This window comes from Rhipicephalus sanguineus, chromosome 1, assembly GCF_013339695.2.
Source record: "Rhipicephalus sanguineus isolate Rsan-2018 chromosome 1, BIME_Rsan_1.4, whole genome shotgun sequence".
In the NCBI taxonomy this organism is placed as follows: Eukaryota; Metazoa; Arthropoda; class Arachnida; order Ixodida; family Ixodidae; genus Rhipicephalus; species Rhipicephalus sanguineus.
Window position 1 is genome coordinate 197682763 of NC_051176.1, and position 19177 is coordinate 197701939.

Genomic DNA, 19177 nt, shown 5'->3' on the forward strand with positions numbered 1-19177 from the left:
GCATGTCGGTGCGGACCCCCCCCCCCCCCCCTTGACTCGAATGCCTGCTTGCGTCGTCCCTTGTTGGGCGAACGCAGTGTTAGAGTGCGAGAGATCGTGGCTTTATCCTTTTAAGAACGTGTTAAGCGACTTCTAAAAGGTGGCGACAATGTTATCACCGCACGACGTCCTTGTTTCATATATATACGAGTTGTTGCTGAAACCCCGCCAAGGTGGATACATTCGACTTCAAGAAACGTGTTTCGCGAAAACAGGGACGAAGGATCCTCGACGCGAACCGGCCCGACCGATGCGCCGCGTTCGCCGGTTTTCTGAGCTTTCTGGCTTATTATACGCGTCGCTGGGCAGCGTCATGAGATGGACACGTGCGCATGTCTATATACTACCGCGGCAAGGAGCGCGTCTCTTTCGAGAAAATGGAAAGAAGGGTGGTGCGCCGAAAGAGATTTGCGAGGAAATAACACAAGAATGGGCACAGCACCGCTTCGAGGAGGAAACAAATGGCCTTGAGGATCGCGGAGAGCCGCGGTGAAAATTAAAGTTGCCGGCGAGTCCAGTGCTACGTCGCCACACGAAAGGTCGCGTCATTGAGATGAGGCCTCGAAGGAGTCCCCGCTTCGCTGGACGCGACCCAGGCGGAGGAGTGACGACAGCTGCTGGAAAAAAGAAAAAGGGGGGGGGGGGGGGCGCAGTGACCCAGGCCTCAAGGAGTGTAGGAAGTGGAGCAACACGATCTTTGCGTGTAATAGCCTGTGCTGGTGCAAGTTCTTATACATAGACCGTGTGATAAGCTTTCCGTCATTTTTCAATGTCGAGCACCTTGTATACGGCGGCAAAGGGATCAAGTTATTTGTTAATAGTTCGCCACTTTCGACTCTTGGCATGTGCTAACTGACACAGGCGCCGATTACTGGCACCAATCAATCGGCACGTTTGTACGCGGAAAGAAGGGCAAACAATCTAGTCGTCGCTGGGTCAGCGCCTCCATACGGAGCACGAATTCGAGGTGGTTTCTAAGCACAAAAGGTATTACTAATAAGTAGATATCATCATGTTCTTATTTTTACGAGGCAATGAGTAATAAAAAGAGGGAAGAGGAGAATGCTGACATGAAAGCGTGATTGTGTGAACACTCGACGGCCGGATCTGTGAACAAAGTGTATATGCTGAAGTCAGCTGTCGTTCATCCTGTTTTTGTCGACACCGGAAAATTCTCTGCGGTAATAATTGCTGACGTACGCCCAGGACGAGCCCATGCAGTGCGGAATTTCCATGCGTATAGACATGCCACTGACAGCGCTTCAACGATGATTCATAGACGGTGTCGCCCTTCTTCATCCGTCAAGCTTGAGTGCCAGTGCCTCTTGTTTAAAGAAGGAATGAGTCGGTAGAATGCTCAGTGGGACGCAGATAGCGTTCAAAGGCAAAACAACCCTGCTAAAAGTTGTGAAATAAAACAAAAGCAAAATGGAGTTGAAAAAGAAACAAGCCAACCAACAGATAAATTGGCACATGAGCAAATGTTTATCCGATTTTATCCGATGCAACACAAATTCAGAAGAACAGTCGAGCACACACGATACAGGAGACAGAATAAAAGGTGCTTGCATACCATATTCGATGGCTATACTCGCGGACAACTTTTCTTGGCAATGAAGGGAAGGCTCTAACAGAGCCACAATGCACGTATCCTACCGATAATGAATGTAGTCCCACAATTGCGTCCGTATTTTCTGCGTGAGATATATGAAATACTCCTCCATTTTCTACATGTAGCTTTTTGAGCCGGAACGCAGCGCTCACAAACGAGATATTTGTATTTATTTTACTTTATACGTTGTCACTTTGCGTTTTTGCGTGCTTGAAAAAGTCGCGCCTTTTACCCGGACTCTGAGCAGCGTTTGCGTCGAAATGCAACGCTAGCCATCACTTTCCACGGCGTTACGACGACGCGCGCCAAACCGGACTATACTTGGCGTAGCAGTACATGTGCAGACGCTCCGCCCCCTATAGCTTTCCCTTCATTGCCAAGAAAAGTTGTCCGCGAGTACAGAAGTACAAATTCAATGTTATAACGTTTACAAAAAGAGATAGAAACCATAAGAGCACAGAAGATCGAAGCCAGGAAGAATTGAGGCTCAAGAGGAACCACGAAGATTGCAAGAGAAAGAAAAGAACAAGACGGACTATTGTATATGTCACGTCTGCGGCAATGAGCAGGAACGTGGAAGGGTCTAATGAGTTGCGCATTATGCGCAACCCTTTAAAAAAAAAGAAAGAAAGCAGAACCTATAAAGTTTCAGTGCATACATTATTTTTCATAGACCTTATACTAAAGGAGGAAGTCGGTAAAACAACGTCACAAGTGACGGAGACGTGGACTAATTAGTAATTCGACAAATCTGAAAAGTTTTTAGTGCGAAAAGCATAAGAAAGTGACATTTCTATCATGCCCGGTCATATTGGACGTTGCCTCTCCCGCCATCTGCTAAACTTCGCCACAATACACCGGTGTAAGTCAATGGGCAGCACTTTAAAAATGTATTTCAAAAAGCGACTGAGTTTCAACGAATTTCATTTGGCAGCGTCGATACTTCCTTCTAATAACATATGCGTTTACTGCGCTTAGTCGTATACTGTGTTCATGCGCTTTTGCTTTATCACAGTAAAAATTAAAGGGCCCTAAACAACATTTGAAAATACAAAACACGAGCGCGTTATTCCCTCCTGGCGTTTCCCGTCTATTCGGCACAATTTGTGACGTCAGCAGTCTGCTCACGTGACGTCATGAGAAAATATGCTCTCGATTGGCCCTTATACGAGTGATATCTGTTGTGGATTGTCTCCTACTCTGCTTTGCCATGCAGTCGCACGCCAGTTCTGCCTTGTCTCACACGACTATCGTCCGCGATCAACAGATTTCACTTCGCTTTGTGCGTTTCCGACGGCGCAAGCAGAGATCACAGCGTGAAGCCGATAAGCGTGAAATCCAGATATATGCTCAACGGTTAGTGTTGACATTGTCCACGCGTTTTATGAAGAAATACGTGGTGACGAGGAGATAGCGCCTGTGGGAAGAGTAATGAAGGCGAGAAAGAAACAACTCTCTCGTCTTTAATCTCGGAGAGTACATTTTGGGGCCCTTGAAGACTGCGTGAGGGTGCAACTTGAAGGAAGCCTGAAAGTTGCAAACTGAAACTCGTTCTAACTCTGAGAAACTTTATGAACGCTCAGCTTCAAAAGTGAAAGGGAGAAATGTATGCTACAGTGGTTTATTTACAAAGTTAAACGATGAACATTTTTTATTTCCTAACAATCTGTAATTTGGCAAGCAACTATAGGGCCGTATTGCGTCTGCCTCCCCAAATAATCGATGCAGCTGATGGGACAGATCTGCGATATCTAATTTCGGATGGCTTTAATACGGCTGTCTCTGCTAAAATAGATTACCCGGTATAATATTCTTCCTTCTCGAACAAAGGCGGCGGCTTCCTCGCGCCTAATGCCCGAAATACGCGCTGCACGGGCCGCCTCGTCGCCCAGCGAGCGATCGTCTTACATTTGCGCGCGAACCCCTGTCGCGATGCGCCAAACAACAATGCCACAGGCCTTGCTTTCATTTTCACTCAAACGCAGCTTACGGGGACGCACGCTGTCGGCTGGCCGCAGAACAAAGCTTACAGCGTCCCGCGGCGTCGGCGCACCGTTCTCTGGATGCTGCAACGAGCGGCGGCCATGCAGGCCAGCGCGCGTGCGCGCGCGCACGGGGCCCGTGCGGGGCCCGTGTCCGCCTGCGTGCCGGTCGCTACCACCCGCTCTCTTTCTGGCACGATCAGGGAGGAGAGAACGACGATGAGGAACGTGACCACGTTGTTACCGGCTTTATTTTTAAAGAGACGCTCCTCCGACAACAACTCGCCGCGGCACGCCAGCGCTGTATGCATGCCTTTCCGCGCGAAATTCGTCGTCTATCCAACGAGCTCGTGTAAACAAATTCGGTGAACTTTTTTTTTTCTTTTTTCCTTCTTCTCTTCCACCCTGGTTTTACAACCAGCGCTCGAGACTCTTCGCGCCTATTCGTCTCCCCTCTCCATGCGCCGACGAGGCGAGCCACGCTCCGCATCGCAGAGGCAATATTTTGTCTCGCTCATCCTCTCCTTGCCCCAGCTTTTGTTTTACACGTGGCGTGAAACTCGCACTATTTTCTTTGCCTTCATTCTACGCATCCGACTTCGAGTCGCTTTCCGTTCGCGAAGGAGTCGCTCGCCCCCGCGTCACCCCCTTCTCCTCCTCGTGACAAGAACGCGCGTGGCCGGAGCTCCCTGGGAAAGGGCTTCCCTTATAAATGGCGGCGTTTCCGCCTTCGCGTGTTCGAATGCCTGGCCGATGACACGGCGCACATCTTTCAACTGGCTGAGCTACCGCGCGTCGCGCCATACGCGAGATGTCGCGGAGCACAACAGCGGAATCTTTTCTTGCTCCGGCACTTCTTTCTCCTCTATTTGACATTTCGCCCACTACATCGCGAGCTTCGTCTGTCGCAGTGCTTGCCCGCTTCGACGTCTATTGTATAACTCGCTCCGCGGAGGCGCTAGGCGGCGCCATGCGCGTTCTCGCGTTCTCAAGGCACACGTAAGGAGGGGGGTGTCAGCGAAAGTAAAATCAAGTGCTTGTCCAGCCTGCTTGAGGAAACTGTGCCTGAGTGCGCGCTGCTGTAACCGACTGTCACGCGTCCTTCACGCAGCATCAGGCTAGGTGTTGTAACGTGAGGTTATTAGAATCATTCAATTACTCGACGTGGTAGCGCAGCTGGTAATGTGTCGCGCTGCAAGGCTTAGGGACGCGGAGTTCGATTGGCGGCCACAATGGCTGCATTTAGGAGGGACGATAAGCACAATCAGAATCGGAATACCAGGTGGTGAAAATTTAGCTGGAAGACCTTCACTACGGCGTAACTCGTAATCATATCGGAGTTTTTGGGGCGCTAAACCTCGGACGTTGTTATTAGAGACACTGCGCGTCGGTAATTATCACCGCATCTCCACTAATGTGGATCATGACGAGTGGCGAAGCACTGGGTATCGTACCGGTATGTCAGCGTACGTCACCCGCGCGTTGCCACTGCGAATGTAAATTGAGGGACATAAAGTGTATATACATATATACAAATGTATTTATTTGGTTCCTCTTTAATGCTCTTATATTTTAATCCTCCTGTTATAATTCGTATATCGTCTTGAGTTCTGGATTCCGTTTTCCCTTCATTATTACTGCTTTGTGGTCTGTGAAACGGAGAGCCAATGGTTCTTCGAGTGGATCTTATCTAAAGTTGACAAAGATAAGGTCTATGCATGTTCCTCAGGTTGTAGTTGATTGTTTCCAGTCATATGCATCGTACAGCGTATCGAGACATCATATACTGCATAATCCAGTCGCTGTACATAATGTCTACGTTGAAGTCGCTGAGTAGTGTAAAGGGTTTGTGCTTGTACTTTGTTTCGTAATCGCAACATACACACATGTTTCGTCTTTGAGGAGGAAATGCCGCGGACTTCTCAAGTTGTCTCCGACTCAAGCGCTTACGAAAGCATTTCTTCAGGGTTTCTCGTTGAAGATAAGCTGTCAGGACGACACCTTCCACATCCCACTGTGCACATCCTTCATAATTGTGATAGCCAGGTTTGTTGATTTCGGGAACATAGTGCCTTTAATTATTATTCGATTTCATTTTTATTAAGATATTTCAGGAGTGTTTTGAGTGCTGCATATGACTTTTATCTGAGACTTTATAATCGTAATCACAATCGCAACATACACACATATGTGTCGACTACAGCAACGGTTTTCTATATACCGTGACAGCGGACAGTGGGAGTCGACGACAAATCTAGGTCCTAAGGTGCTTCGCCCCTAAAATGCTGTTAAAAGGACCGACTAGAGGTGCGCGGCTCCGGGTAACCCGAAAGCCCGAGCCCGGTCTGGCCTGGCCCGCGGACCGGGCTCGGGTAGGCCGACGTCTTCTCATCTCGGGCCCGGGCAGGGCTCGGGCTACCTTGTTTTTTTATCGGGAGGGCCAGGCCAGGTGCAAAGCCCGAATCAAGTCCAAACTATAGACGTTGTGCCGAATTCCAAGCTTGGTATGCTTGCGAAAAAGATATTGGCAATTCCGGCCCAGTGCGAGCAGCGGACGGAACTTGAGTTCGGCGGCATATGTGATGCAGAAGCGCCGCACTTCACTGAAGCCCGAATGACTAAACAGCTTGTTATTTTTATACGATAACCTAATCTCTGTGTATATAGTGACTCTCATGCGTCGTTTGCTTATGTTTCATTGAATAAAATGCCACGTTATCGGAAAACGATAACTTGTCTCCGCAGCAAACCTGCATAATGTCGGGCCGGGCCCGGGCTTTTGTTTTTGTACGTCGGGCCGGGCCGTTCGGGCTCGGGCGGGCCTTCGACGCACTCAGCGTGCCCAGGCCGGGCTCGGGCTCGTAAATGCGGCCCGTGCACGGCTCTACTCTACACTACCCTCCAGAAATGCGCTAGCCACATTGGTTAGTTTCGTTAACATGTCGCTCATTATGTTAGAGCGCGACAAGAACGAGGAAAAAAAGCTAAGGCGCACATACGACAGGACACAGCGCTGACTGTGTCCTTCCGTATTCGTCCAGCTTTTTTCTTCGTTTTTGTCGCGCTGTAACACAATGAACCAGTACCAACTAGCCCAGTTCACTGTACTCCTCAACGTGTCGCGTTAAATTTTTATTAACTTTGATTTTTATTAAGGTATTTCATGAGTGACTTGGTCGCTGTGCATGACATTTATTTGAGTATCTGTAACATTCCAGACGGAAAGGACATAAATCTACCATTGGCTTACAAATTTCGGCAAGATTTGCGCTGAGAATTCAAGGCCGTCACGAGGGTCCTGCGCTATATAATTAGAATGCGTGTTAAAGGGCCCCTCATCAGGTTTGACAATTTTGAGCTAACGAGCGCAATGCATACACTGGGCGTTCACGATCACGTGTGCCAAAATTTGCAACGCTACGCGCCACGGAAATGGGTCAAATTTCAAGGTAAACGCTGCTTGCCCTTCCTCTCGCGGGCGCGCGCCCAGAGAATGAGGGGATGACGTACATGAGAAAATGGCCCTACGTAGATGGTAGTGTTGTGACGTCGCTCCTCTACGTAGACGACTGTGCTCTGACGTCGCCAACAGTAGCACGTGACACTGCGATAATTATTTGACACGACATATGTAGTTTGTGTGATTTGTTGCTTGAATATAGATTAATAAAACTTGAGAGAAATAATGAGACACACAAAGCGAATGTGTGCGTCTTTTTCATTTCTTTTTTCGTGAATTGCATCGAGATGCGGGGCTAATGTGCCTCCGTTTCCCATGCGTTCATGTCCCCGCGTTAGCGCATCGAGCAGACGCCAGCCCTGGCAACGAAAGTAACGTTCTGGCGCGTTCGAGCACTCATTATGCTAATTTATTCTACCGCGTCCAAGTAAACGTTAATGCGGCACTGGCTCATGATACCGCCATGTCGTGCCCGTACAAATGTCGCAACTTTCATGCCCGTCCCGCAGAAACAGGCACTACACCACAGAGAACGCCGACACAACGCCCACGGCCGCTACATAAAAAAAAGGTAGCGGCCGTGCAACGCCGCTCGCGTGCTCGGGCTGGCTCGGGCACGTCATGCACACGTGACCATGCATGCGCATGATGTGTCAAGTGAAGAGGGCAGGAAAGGGATTTGGCTTGCGAAGGCTACACGGGGCGAGTGGCAAGGGTTTGAAACTCGCCTCCTCGCATCATGGTTTCGTGCCGCTACAAATTATTGTTTTTCTCAGCTCGTAATGAACCGATTTGAAAAATTCTTGCGGCATACTGCTCTTCATTCGGCACACCAACAACTTCCAGCGTCTAACTAAAATTTGCTATGTGGCCTGGTGAGGGGCTCTTTAAGCGCAATCATACACAATGCGCCAATTTACTTTAGCTTTTTCCCCACCATTTGGACCTACTGACCGGATATGTAACTGCGAGTGACGTCACACACACGCACACGCGCGCGCCCTCTCTCTCTTGCTGATGCCGCTCGCGCGCGCGTGTGTGTATACCATATCAACATTAAATAACATCAAATAAAGATTTTAAAAATGTTCCAACGCCTGGGTTTCAGTTTTTGGTCTCTAGTACAGAAAGCCCGATGCTTCAAACATCCCCGAGTATGGCACTAGGCCCGTATACTGACAACAAAACATCCTGCCGCTGAAAATTTTCGTAAGAGAATATTTCAGCCAATCACGATGCGGTACGTATCACGATGCGGTACGAAAGAGGAATTTTGTGAATTCAGCGCCTGTTTCACAATTACCCGTCCCGTCACTGCACCGGCATCCGTCCGGAGAGAATGTTGTTTACTCGTCGACATACGCGTGCGCGGGGCTCCCCATCAGGGGGAGCGAACGTTCATCGCAGCGCCCCCCCCCCCTTACTAAGTCAATGTATGGGGTAGACTTTGCCCCCCCCCCCCCCCCCTCTTAGATGACTAAGGGGGGCAGCCGCCCCCCGTGCTTTTCTGTTCTCTCAGAAATGGATTGCTGCGGCGACATAGAGGTAAATAGCATCCTCGGCTACTCATTTTCTCAATGTTGTGCTGTAAAATAATTAAATAATAAATAAATAAATAAATAAATTGGCGACCAAGCTAAGTTTGTCAGTGCTCTTTGCCATTGGTCAGCCGGTTTCGATAATGATACACCCAGCGTCAGGATTGGCTGAAATTTTTTCTTACGAACAACTCTAGCGTGTAGACGTTTTTGTGTATACAGGCCCTCATTAAAACTTTTACTGCTGCGGCTTCTGCAAGCTTAAAATAGTGGGCTGGCAAATTTCTTAATCCTTGTCAAGATACCTTGTCCCTTTCGAAATTCTTGTATTGGTTGCACTCAAAGATTTTTCACGTTCTAACAAAGCAATGCAATTGCGATTCCTTTAACAGCCTGGCATATTGGTGCTGTGCGCCTTGAGCGTCTTTCCTGTACGGTTTCAATGTGTGATCAGTATGAGGCACTTTTCTGTATGGCCAATTGTGAAGCAGTTCGGCATCTTATTTTGCTACGTGTTTGCATAGTTTCTTAAGCGCCCCATATCAAATGACAGATTATGCAGACAAAAATGTGTCGGCATCCGTTCCACGAACGTATCAATACCTTTTTAAACAATAAAAAAGGAAACGTTTGGAAGCAATAACGTCGCGCTCCATATCTATCTATCTAGCTATCTTTATTTGTTTATATAATATAATGGAGGTCTATTTACAACACACCCGTCACCTACGAAGTAACACACGCACACACACGCACCCCCCCCCCCTCCCACACACACACCGTGCACAGTCTTCCAGCTCGAGCCTCTGCCGCACGTTTAGTACTGATGTCTCTGCACAGACGTTCTTCACCTTCATTATAATGGTCCCGGTAAAAATACAGGATACACCCAGGCGATTTAGTCTTGTCGATGAACCGCAAAATCATGACGCAGATTGAGCCGATGAACGTGGAAGACCTCGCGGTTACGACGTCAAGTGTCACATGGCGGTGTGCACGGCCCATAAGATATAGTTGACAAAAGAAGTTCGCTCCAGAGCGCGGTATGAGCCATCGTGCCTCAGAAGTTTTGAGGCGGGCCCTGGTGTGCGTTGCGGCACTAGCGTCAGTATGAGTGCATTTGAAGCCATTGGTACCGTATACCATTGATATGTTGGTGATATGAAACGCCGTGGTAGTTCGGCCAGGCTAAAGGACGCGGGTTCGGCTTCCGGCGAGGCGGCCGCACTTCGATTGAACGGAATGCAAGAACGTCTGTGCACTTAGGTTTAGGTTCACATTAAAGAACCCTTGGTGGTCAAAATTAATCCGGAGTCCCCCACTACGGCGTGCCTCGTAATCATATCGTGGTTTTGGCACGTGAAACATCAGCACTTATTCGCCATGGCGTCAGCTATAGCACTATCGTAATCAGCATCATCCCATACGGGGCAGCGTTGGATGGCGACACGATGACCCGGTCCTATATGGACGAGTATGTATACATTGAAATTGGCAAGGCTACCCTTCAGTCGTGCTTTAGCTGAGTATACAACACATCGAAGGTTGCCGCTCTTCTTGGTTTGCTTTCATTGTTTCATGTCATTTTCTTTCGCGAAATCTGGAATGGCGTAAGAATAGTTACAGCACTCGCAGTCAAAGCATTTTCCCGTTTCTTCTTTCGCTTCGTATAGTATTGGCGGCGAGGACATACCGTAGCGCCGTCTGCCGGAATCCCTCTGTGACGTATAAAACGGCATCACGTGGTACCGAGTGCGCGGAGTGTTCGACGTCGCCAGTGTTCAGCCACTTTTTTTCTCGTTTTGTACGAGTTGAATGCACTTGTATTAGCTGTGAAGCAATCAGTGTGTTTGCCAGCAAAGTGGTTTCGTGAGCCAACGCGCTGTCATCGTCGCGTCGTGCACTCTCGACGGAGCGAGTGCGCGTGGAGCCATGGACACGGAACGTGAAGGGGCCACTTTTGTAAAAGGTGACTTATGTAATTTACCTAATAATCTGTAACTCGAAGCATCCTCGCATCTCGTGTACATTTATGTTTACTGAGGCAAGCGCGACATCGCGCACTTATCTCTTGCTTTTGCGTGGAAGTTGCGCGGCCGAGAGGTATACCGTTTCGATCGGCGCGGACTGCCGCGCACAATTCACGGCAGCGCCTTGCCCTAGTTTTCAGCGCGTAATCAAATGGCCGAGTGCAAACGATGCTTCGACATCGGTTATTATGTTCGCGAGATCTTTCGTAAAGGTAGCCATAAGTTATTTTGCCGCAATAACAGTAACATGTCCACAACGCTCTTGGTGAGTGCGGCTTACGCCTTTAGCCACAACTGTTGCCGGACGATGATATATAGCAGATATATTTTAATAAGTGGAAGTTCAACCGCATATATTTTTATCTCCTTTATCCACGCTTCCGCTTCGTGTGCTTCTCTGCGAGGGGTACATTGACTGATGTGATATCATGCCAGCACGTGTGAATCGCTTGTTCGACTACTAATTACAATTACCGTATCTCGTTTTCAGTGACTCTGCCGGTCTCTGGCATCAACGAGTTCCTTGACCAGCAGTTCAGCATGCATCGCGGCTGCTAACGGAAGGAGAGGCAGCCTATGAGGCCGACCACGTCCGAATACGCAGCGTAAAAGAACAACATCGAGACAAAGGCACTCTCGCCGCCCTTGTGCCGGCCTTCCGCGGCGACGCTCGGTGTGTTTTGGACGGTCCAAGGGCCGGACAGGAAGGTTTTGCGACGGCACTGCTTCGGGAACCAGGCACCGCCTTTTCCAGCCTGGCGTGAATAAACGGCGTAAATTCCTATGTGTACAGTCACGGAAAGTCTCACGTAGTACTTGCCGAACATTTTAGCTCCAACGCAGTACACAAAATCTTCTTCGCGAAAGTGCTTGCTACGGACGCGATAATGGATGATGGGTTGCTTCCCCATTCTAAGCTTTATCAACCACGCATCTCGCTGCTTCTTGGTTTTGAGATATGCGTGGAAACTCACACCGGGCTCGGTCGAATACGTTCGGCACTGCGGCACAGAGCAATAGACCATGCTGAAGAAAAAAACAAAGCTTCAACCTCGGGCATGAGGTGCAGCGAGCAGCGTTGGCAAAGCTTTCAGCGGCAAAGGAGAGTCACGTGATGGCGTTTACCACGTCATAGCGATAGCAGCGCCGGTCTCTCCTGTGGTGGCCCTCGAGGGCCGCTAGCGCGGGAGTATGCCGAGATATTACACTATCCTCGATGCAGGGAAAGCAAGCTTGTGTTTAGAAGGTTATAGTGGGCAGTGAACACACCACGTGTGTTCCAGAATGCCGCTGCAAAAGGAATGAAACCTGTAACATGACTTTTTGCTTTATGGAAGCGCAGGCTAACGACAGTTACAGCTGAAAAGGCACACGCGACACAACAGAGCGTTATGTTGTGTGCATATTCTGTTGTCCCTGTCTTCAGCCTACGGTACCAACAAGTAGAATGCAATACCAACAACCTCAGTTGCCGCCCTCATCTGTCACAAAATGCGCGCGTCTCACAAACTTCCCACGTGAGTCCCGCGCAACTCCCGAATGTCTATTCTTGATGATGATGGCTGGAACCAGTATGCGCACAGCGTAGTCCGCAAGGTGCAAAGTGTAGAAAGAGTCTAGCGAATTTCATTAGTCGTATTTCATTAGTCGTATTTCGAACCACGTGAAACTGACCACTCTCCCTGATATGTCTATGTTACGCCTGTGTTATAACCCAACCTTAATAGTTATTTTATGCAGTCCACTAGTATTGTATGTTTGCAGCCCCTGGAGTGTAAGGCAAAGCTGCTTCTGCTTCTGAAGTATTCCTAGGCCCAACCCCTTCTGTGAGTGCCCGCTGTAACGCATTGCAGCGGGCACTGACTCACAACGCCGAAACACTATCTTTCCTCGAATCTCTTGAGCGAAAAATCTCCAGTTATGATATTTGATCCGATGTAGTAGCGCGTGATTCTAAATGTTGTAGACGTGTATTTGTGCAGCAAGCCCCTGCAGGCGGCACAGTTTTCCCCGGTTTCGATCTGAAGAAGCATCGTTAAGCGCAGAGCCGGCTGAGACAAGCCATGCTGCTCGAGAGCCGTCAGTCGGCGTGTCATAGCACGGTTCGGGGCCGGAATACGGCGTCGTGGCCGACGAAACGCCTGCAGGGAAGGTCACCGAAATAGCAACAACTCCTTTTCTCGGTAGCTTTCCCGGCGGCGTCCGGCTTGCCATCAGTTTCTCAGCCCGGCTGCATCTTTTTTGTTCGCTCCTTCCCTCCGAGAGAGCGGCACGCGGCAAAAGCCACGCGCTGCCGAGTGAAGATGAGAGTTAGAGGGGCGGCTGAATAAATATACCGGCCAGGCGCGATGAAGAAGGACCAGTTAGGAGCTACAACGGCAGTAAAAGAGTCCGAGGGAGCATGCCGCGGCGAGCTGAAACGCGAAGGAACGCGCCCGCACGAGTACTATTATAAACACAGGCAATGACGACGACGCCCCGAGTGGCGAGAAAAATAAAAGGCGAGGTGAGCAGAGACGAGGCAAACTTTAAGGGCTAAAGCGGCCTCCCTAACCAAAATCCTGCATGCAGTCCGAACCGCACCAAGGTTAGCTATTTTTGCGCCAGGCTTCGCGGCCGTATGTTCAGTTTTCGTAGACACGGCGCCGCGCTCCTGTCGCACAGCGCTAATCTTCGCTCGATTTGAGCAGTGCGAAAGCAGACAGTGCCGTTATTTACGCGTCTGCTGTACTTAACAGAAAAAAAAAGAAGGCCGACTATCATTCTTCACCTTTCACTGTGTCACTATAGGCGTGCCAGAACTACGTGATGTCTGTTTTAAACGATTGTATCAGACACAAAGATATCACAACCAGATAAAAACCTTGTTATTATAGACTTTTAACGAGGGCTTTACGCTTCATCGCGACGCTGTTCCTTGGCTCGACGTGCTGACGAGGTCAAACGCAACCGTAAGGTTTGCGATCGTTTACCTGCTATCTTATTTATTGCTCGACGCCGCTTGTTGCTTGTTATAGTCATTGCCGTTACAAGCGGGGTGGCCAGTTTCGTCGAGACGAACGTTGCATACGATACATCCATTCGCGAGCGCGTTCAAAAGACGGCTGTGTGCACCCAGCGAGCGCACCGTGATCGCGGGAGCCAGCCGATAGCAACGGCAATGGTGCCTGCGCGGCACGTATAGGCCTTCAAAATGCCATCGAGAGGCCCGGCGTTAGCACCGAGAAACAAACAGCCAAGTGCAAGACCTTCGCTCAACGGAGGGAGCATGGCACTGTGCAGCGGGAAACGCAAACTAAAAGCAATGCAAATCTGAAACGACCACGGGCCACGACGCTTGACTATGCGGGACGCGACGCCCTCCCTGCGATAGAGCTGGAAACAAACGATGCCTTCTGACGAATCTTCACTTCTCGTGCCACCTTCTCGCTTTAGTCATTGCTCGCCTTGAATAAGCTTTTCCTTCTGTTTTCCCTTTTTGTGAGCGAGAATAACGGCGCTTGGAAGGAGGCAGCCGCCGTGTGCAAAGACCGCGACCGGTGGCAAACCGCAAAAGAAAGCCAACTAACGCAACGCGGGACGCAATCTCGACCCGCCAATGCGACACGCGGACTGACCATCAATCTGAGCGTTCGGTGACAGTTGAGGAAACGGTCGAGCGCAGACGCTGAACAACGAAAGCTTCAACGTGCAGTGCCCGCTGCCTGAACCACAGAGGACAGGTAGATCAGACTAAGGCCATATTATGTAAACTTGGCGGCGTGCTTCTCGAAACGAAAGCTTGAAATGGCTCCATGAGCGAAAAAGCCAGCGTCTGCCCCCCCCCCCCTTCCAAAACGGCACCGCGATGCCACGTTACGTGCGCGCTTCGGCGAAGCTGTGCGGGGGAAAAGAACACTTGCTGGCGCACCAGGTGTTGCCTGAGAGAAGAAGGGTGACCCTCGCAAGCCTTTGTTATCAGCGTGTTTCTTGTCCCTCTCGCTTGCGTTCTAACTTAGCCTCGGTAATCGTTATAAAGAAAATAATGTATAAAAAACAGAACGCATTCGAAAGGAAAAACGTTGGCGGCAGCAAGTTTCAAACCTATAAGACCCCAAGCTCAGAAGCCGAGTGCCTCACTCATCGGACAAACTGACGCCTCCTAAGGGGCACGCCTGTGTATTCGTCTTGATGACGTCATACTAGTTGGATCGAAATTTTGACGTCGCCGCTTTCTTCTTTTCGGACTCGGCAATGGAAATTTCGGTCCAAGTAGTATGATGTGATAAAATAGAGTATAGGCCTGCTATCTAGGAGGCGATTGCGCGCGGTCCTTCTCACACCCACCGGGCTCAGCTGCTGCGCGCGCCTGCCGGCCTGGGTCGCGGCTGCGGCTACCTCGGTCTGTCGTCTCGCAATACGACGGTGGCATGCGGCACTGGAACTGCAGGCTTCCGCTGCTGCTGCTTGCTGGCTCGGGCGTTCAATTGGACGTTAATGTTTTAGCATTCACGACTCATAAAAAGAGCTAAGGTGGCATCGGATTTTAAATGCTGCTATCATCCCAACGGCTTCCGCAAAAGTGGCAAGTATCGCGTTTGATATGCGAGAGCAAAGAGAGAGAGAGAGAGGTGTACCAATCAAAGCTGACGCGAAATATCGTCGACGTAAAATGTGTCTATATGTTCTGAAATTGGGACGTAAATGGTGATGCAAGAATTTATAATTGCATAGTATTTTTTTTGCATTATGTACGCTGTTTTCCTCGTTCCATTGTCAAGCATTGCATTTTTTTTTTTGTTACTGGACCATCTGTTTCATACGATGGCATTCGTATGTGATGGACTGAGGCTTATTCTCTTGAACCCGTCTTGGTGGTGTTAGCGGCTCCTGTGTCTGCATTTTCACCTAATCCACGACGGATTATGCACGGGCATGTAGATACACAATACGAACAGGTCGCTTTTTGACCAAGAGACCAACCAGGTGTGTTGATCCCGGATATATACGCAATGTACAGCCTATGGCGCAGCTAGTGGGGTTAATTTTCGTGAATATCGGCGCTAACTGCGTCCGTATCGTTAGTTTTATCTGCCATTCGATCCACTATAGCTTGTTCTTTCGTGCAGATCTATATTTTACTGCCTTTCGCGACTGGCTACGACAGTGTGGAGGGGCGAAAGGACCGGGCAGTTTTTGACCGAGAGGGCAGATAGACAGCCCGATTACACGCAATCCCCGTGAGGTCGCCAAAGAGCGTGGGCCGAATTATCAGAGCTTATAGTTCGTAAGCGTTCTTCTTAATTGACCAGCAGCCTTCGCTAATAATATGTTCAGGACCAGGACTCTCTAGAAATCCTTTTAACACCGGTGGCGTAACCAGAGAGGGTGGTTCCAAATGAGAATCCTTAGCATTTGCATGTCGCTATACTTATTCTAATGTTCCAATTTGTCTGAACATCCGCCTGTTTAACGGCATGTTTGGCTGTGGCCAAGTATTTGGGAAAATACGACATGCATTTTTCGAATCAAATATGCTTCGAATGAGGGAAATATTCGTTTCGTATTTGAAATTTCCAATAATCGCACAGCTTTAGTAAACACAGTTACACTTCGACATAACTAAGTCGGTAAAATCGGCAACTTACTTCGTTAAATTGAAATTCGATCTTTTAAGCAATATACAGACGCCAAAGGCTTCTGTTTATTTATTATTTTTTTTGCACTGGAGGTGCTGGAAGTATATTTCAATGACGCAGCAGTGAAACTTGAAAAAAAAAAAAAAACAGGTTAATTTGAATAACGCGAAAAAAAGAATTCAATTTTCTTGAACCTGAGATATTGCAACCGCGGCTTGATGCTGCGCCGACGAAGTCCTCTTCACAGCGGTAAAACGTCACGCGTGAACCGGAAAGAAATGCAGGTCCAATACACAGTGGTAATACACAGTGGTAAGTGTTTGCAAAAACCACGTGCAACTAAACCATATGGCCACTGGCCCTGCAGCAGAAGCTTCACTTTATCGCCTCGCTCTTTCTCTGTCGTAGCACTGAAACTTCGTTATACAGTTGAAACTGGATTTTACTAAATGGTGACCACGCGCGAATTATTTCGTTAAATTGGCAAGTTCGTAAAATCGAGAGAGAGATTTTTCAGCCCCTTGAAATCTAAAATTGTAACGTGGCGACACCTGAAAACTATCGCGGCATTTTATTTGCCACTGACACACGCCTGCGCGTGTGAAAAGTCCGCGCGGGCATCTCTGACATGGAGCCTCCATTATCCAGACCACACAGTCGAGGTATAGACGGTCACGTGAAGCTATGACAAGCTGCCGATATGCGAAGAGGGTGGAACGAACGGAGTAATTGTGTGCGAGCAGGCCGAGCAAGACACAAGGAGACTATCAGCGCCATCTGTCGCATAAACCATTGAGTAACGAAATTAATCACCATGTTCCTGTGGGAGCACTTGCACATACAACAAATCACAACCGCCTCGGACCACCCCAACACTCGTATAGCATTTTTGCGTATACGTAAAATCGCTACCGAGTGTTCTGTCAGTTGTTCCGTGAACGGACGCGGCGTGCAGCCTCGTCAAAATAAATCTAGGGTCGTCACTAGGGCGGCTATATGGTTCAACGCGATAGCGTTATAGCGCACGCACGAAGGAAAACCCGTCTGTGTCAAAATTAGAAAGAGATAACTGCATTTTTTACTCATTTATCCCCGGAAAAGCTTCGTTAAATCTGGTTTAGTGCAATGGTAGCTTCGTTAATTCGAGTTGATGACAAAATTAAACCTTGTGGGCACCTGCCGTTGACTGGAAATTCCTTCGTTAGACCGGGAAATTCATAAAATATGCTTTAGTTAGAGTTTTAACTGCATTCGAATCACGGTTAACAAGCTTCGTTATATGTAGGCTCAAAATACATGGTGTTGTATGGACGTGAAGTTATGAAAAGTGAAATACCTTGTTATATCAAGGATTTCGTGATATAACTGAAGTTCGTTATGTCGAGGTTTAACTGTAGTTCAAATATGTTTAGTCATGTTTCACTCATTACGTAATTATGCATTGCTATTTACTACTTATTGTGCAAGTAATGCCCGGCTAGCTCTTTCAACTATCCAGTCGAATGATTAGAATTTTGTCACTACAAGCAGCAACAAAAATTATATGTTGCATAAGAAAACATTCGGCAGATCCCACGCGTTGTGGGAATCGGTTTCATGCGAAGCAGCCAACGAGTACTACTATGGTGTATTTTATAGCTTTGAGCCAAGCGTTACGAGGTGGTTTTTGTAAGTGTAGTAGCTGTGTGCACACTGTGGGCTTGCCAGGCACGTCGACAACACTGGCGTTTAAAGGGTAACTTATGGTGCGACGTAACGACAGCCCTCACGTTAGAGCTCATACGTCAGTATTATCGAAACTATAAGTGCACTTTATGGTGCAATCATGGGAATATCACGCCTAACTTTCGTTAACGTATTCCTCCGGGGTCGAGCAACGCTTGAATATCTTCAATCATAGGAATACAAATGTAATGTTTATTAGACTGCTATAAAGGCGGATCCAATACTGGAACCACAGACGTTAATCTGATATGACGCCTGTATTGTAGGAGTAAATCTTTAGTGTTTATTGCTTTCTTGTAAAATTCGATAGCCAGCACTACAACAATTGAAGTTACGCCTACATTACGCCTGCATAGGCTGTTTTTCGACATCAGTTTATAGACCTTGCGTCGCTCTGTGGTAGAACACCTGACTAGCACGCAAAATGCTTAGGTTCGATTCCTGCTGGGATCCTAATTTTTATTCTCAACACTGTCGATATCGGTTTCTCTTAACGCTCTCGCATTTAAATTACCAATGTCTGCTCTCGCCGTTCCTGGGTCAAACTGTCACGTTCCTGGGTAAACTGTCAATTTCCAATCAAACTGTCAAACTGCCAATCATGTCCTGAGGAAATGGTTTGACGACGTACGCGACAGGACAGAGTAGATAGATAGATAGATAGATAGATAGATAGATAGATAGATAGATAGATAGATAGATAGATAGATAGATAGATAGATAGATAGATAGATAGATAGATAGATAGATAGATAGAAACGCTCAAAGTTCCAAAGGTTCGCTAAGAAATGCTTCGCATTTAAAACTAAATTAACTAAAGTAAGCATAAATTAATCATTATTTCATAATGATTTATCATCCATTTCAAAGACTATTCGGCGCTGGGACACACGTTCTTTCGCACTTACAATTGGTATCGACCCCTTCGTGTCTGCCCCGTTTCACAAAAACCATTGCGCAAATCCCCTGAACCGCTTCGCCATACGAGGTCCAGGTAATCGGTCGCGCAAACAATTCTTGACTTGACTTCATGATCCACTGAAAGGTTTGGGCTGTTGTAGAAGCTCTACAGAAATTAGTTGTATGAAATTCGTTATGCGCGATGCCAAATGACTATGGTGATAATGCGAAATAACTGTATGTATACGTACCCTGCTTCTGGTGCTGGTACAC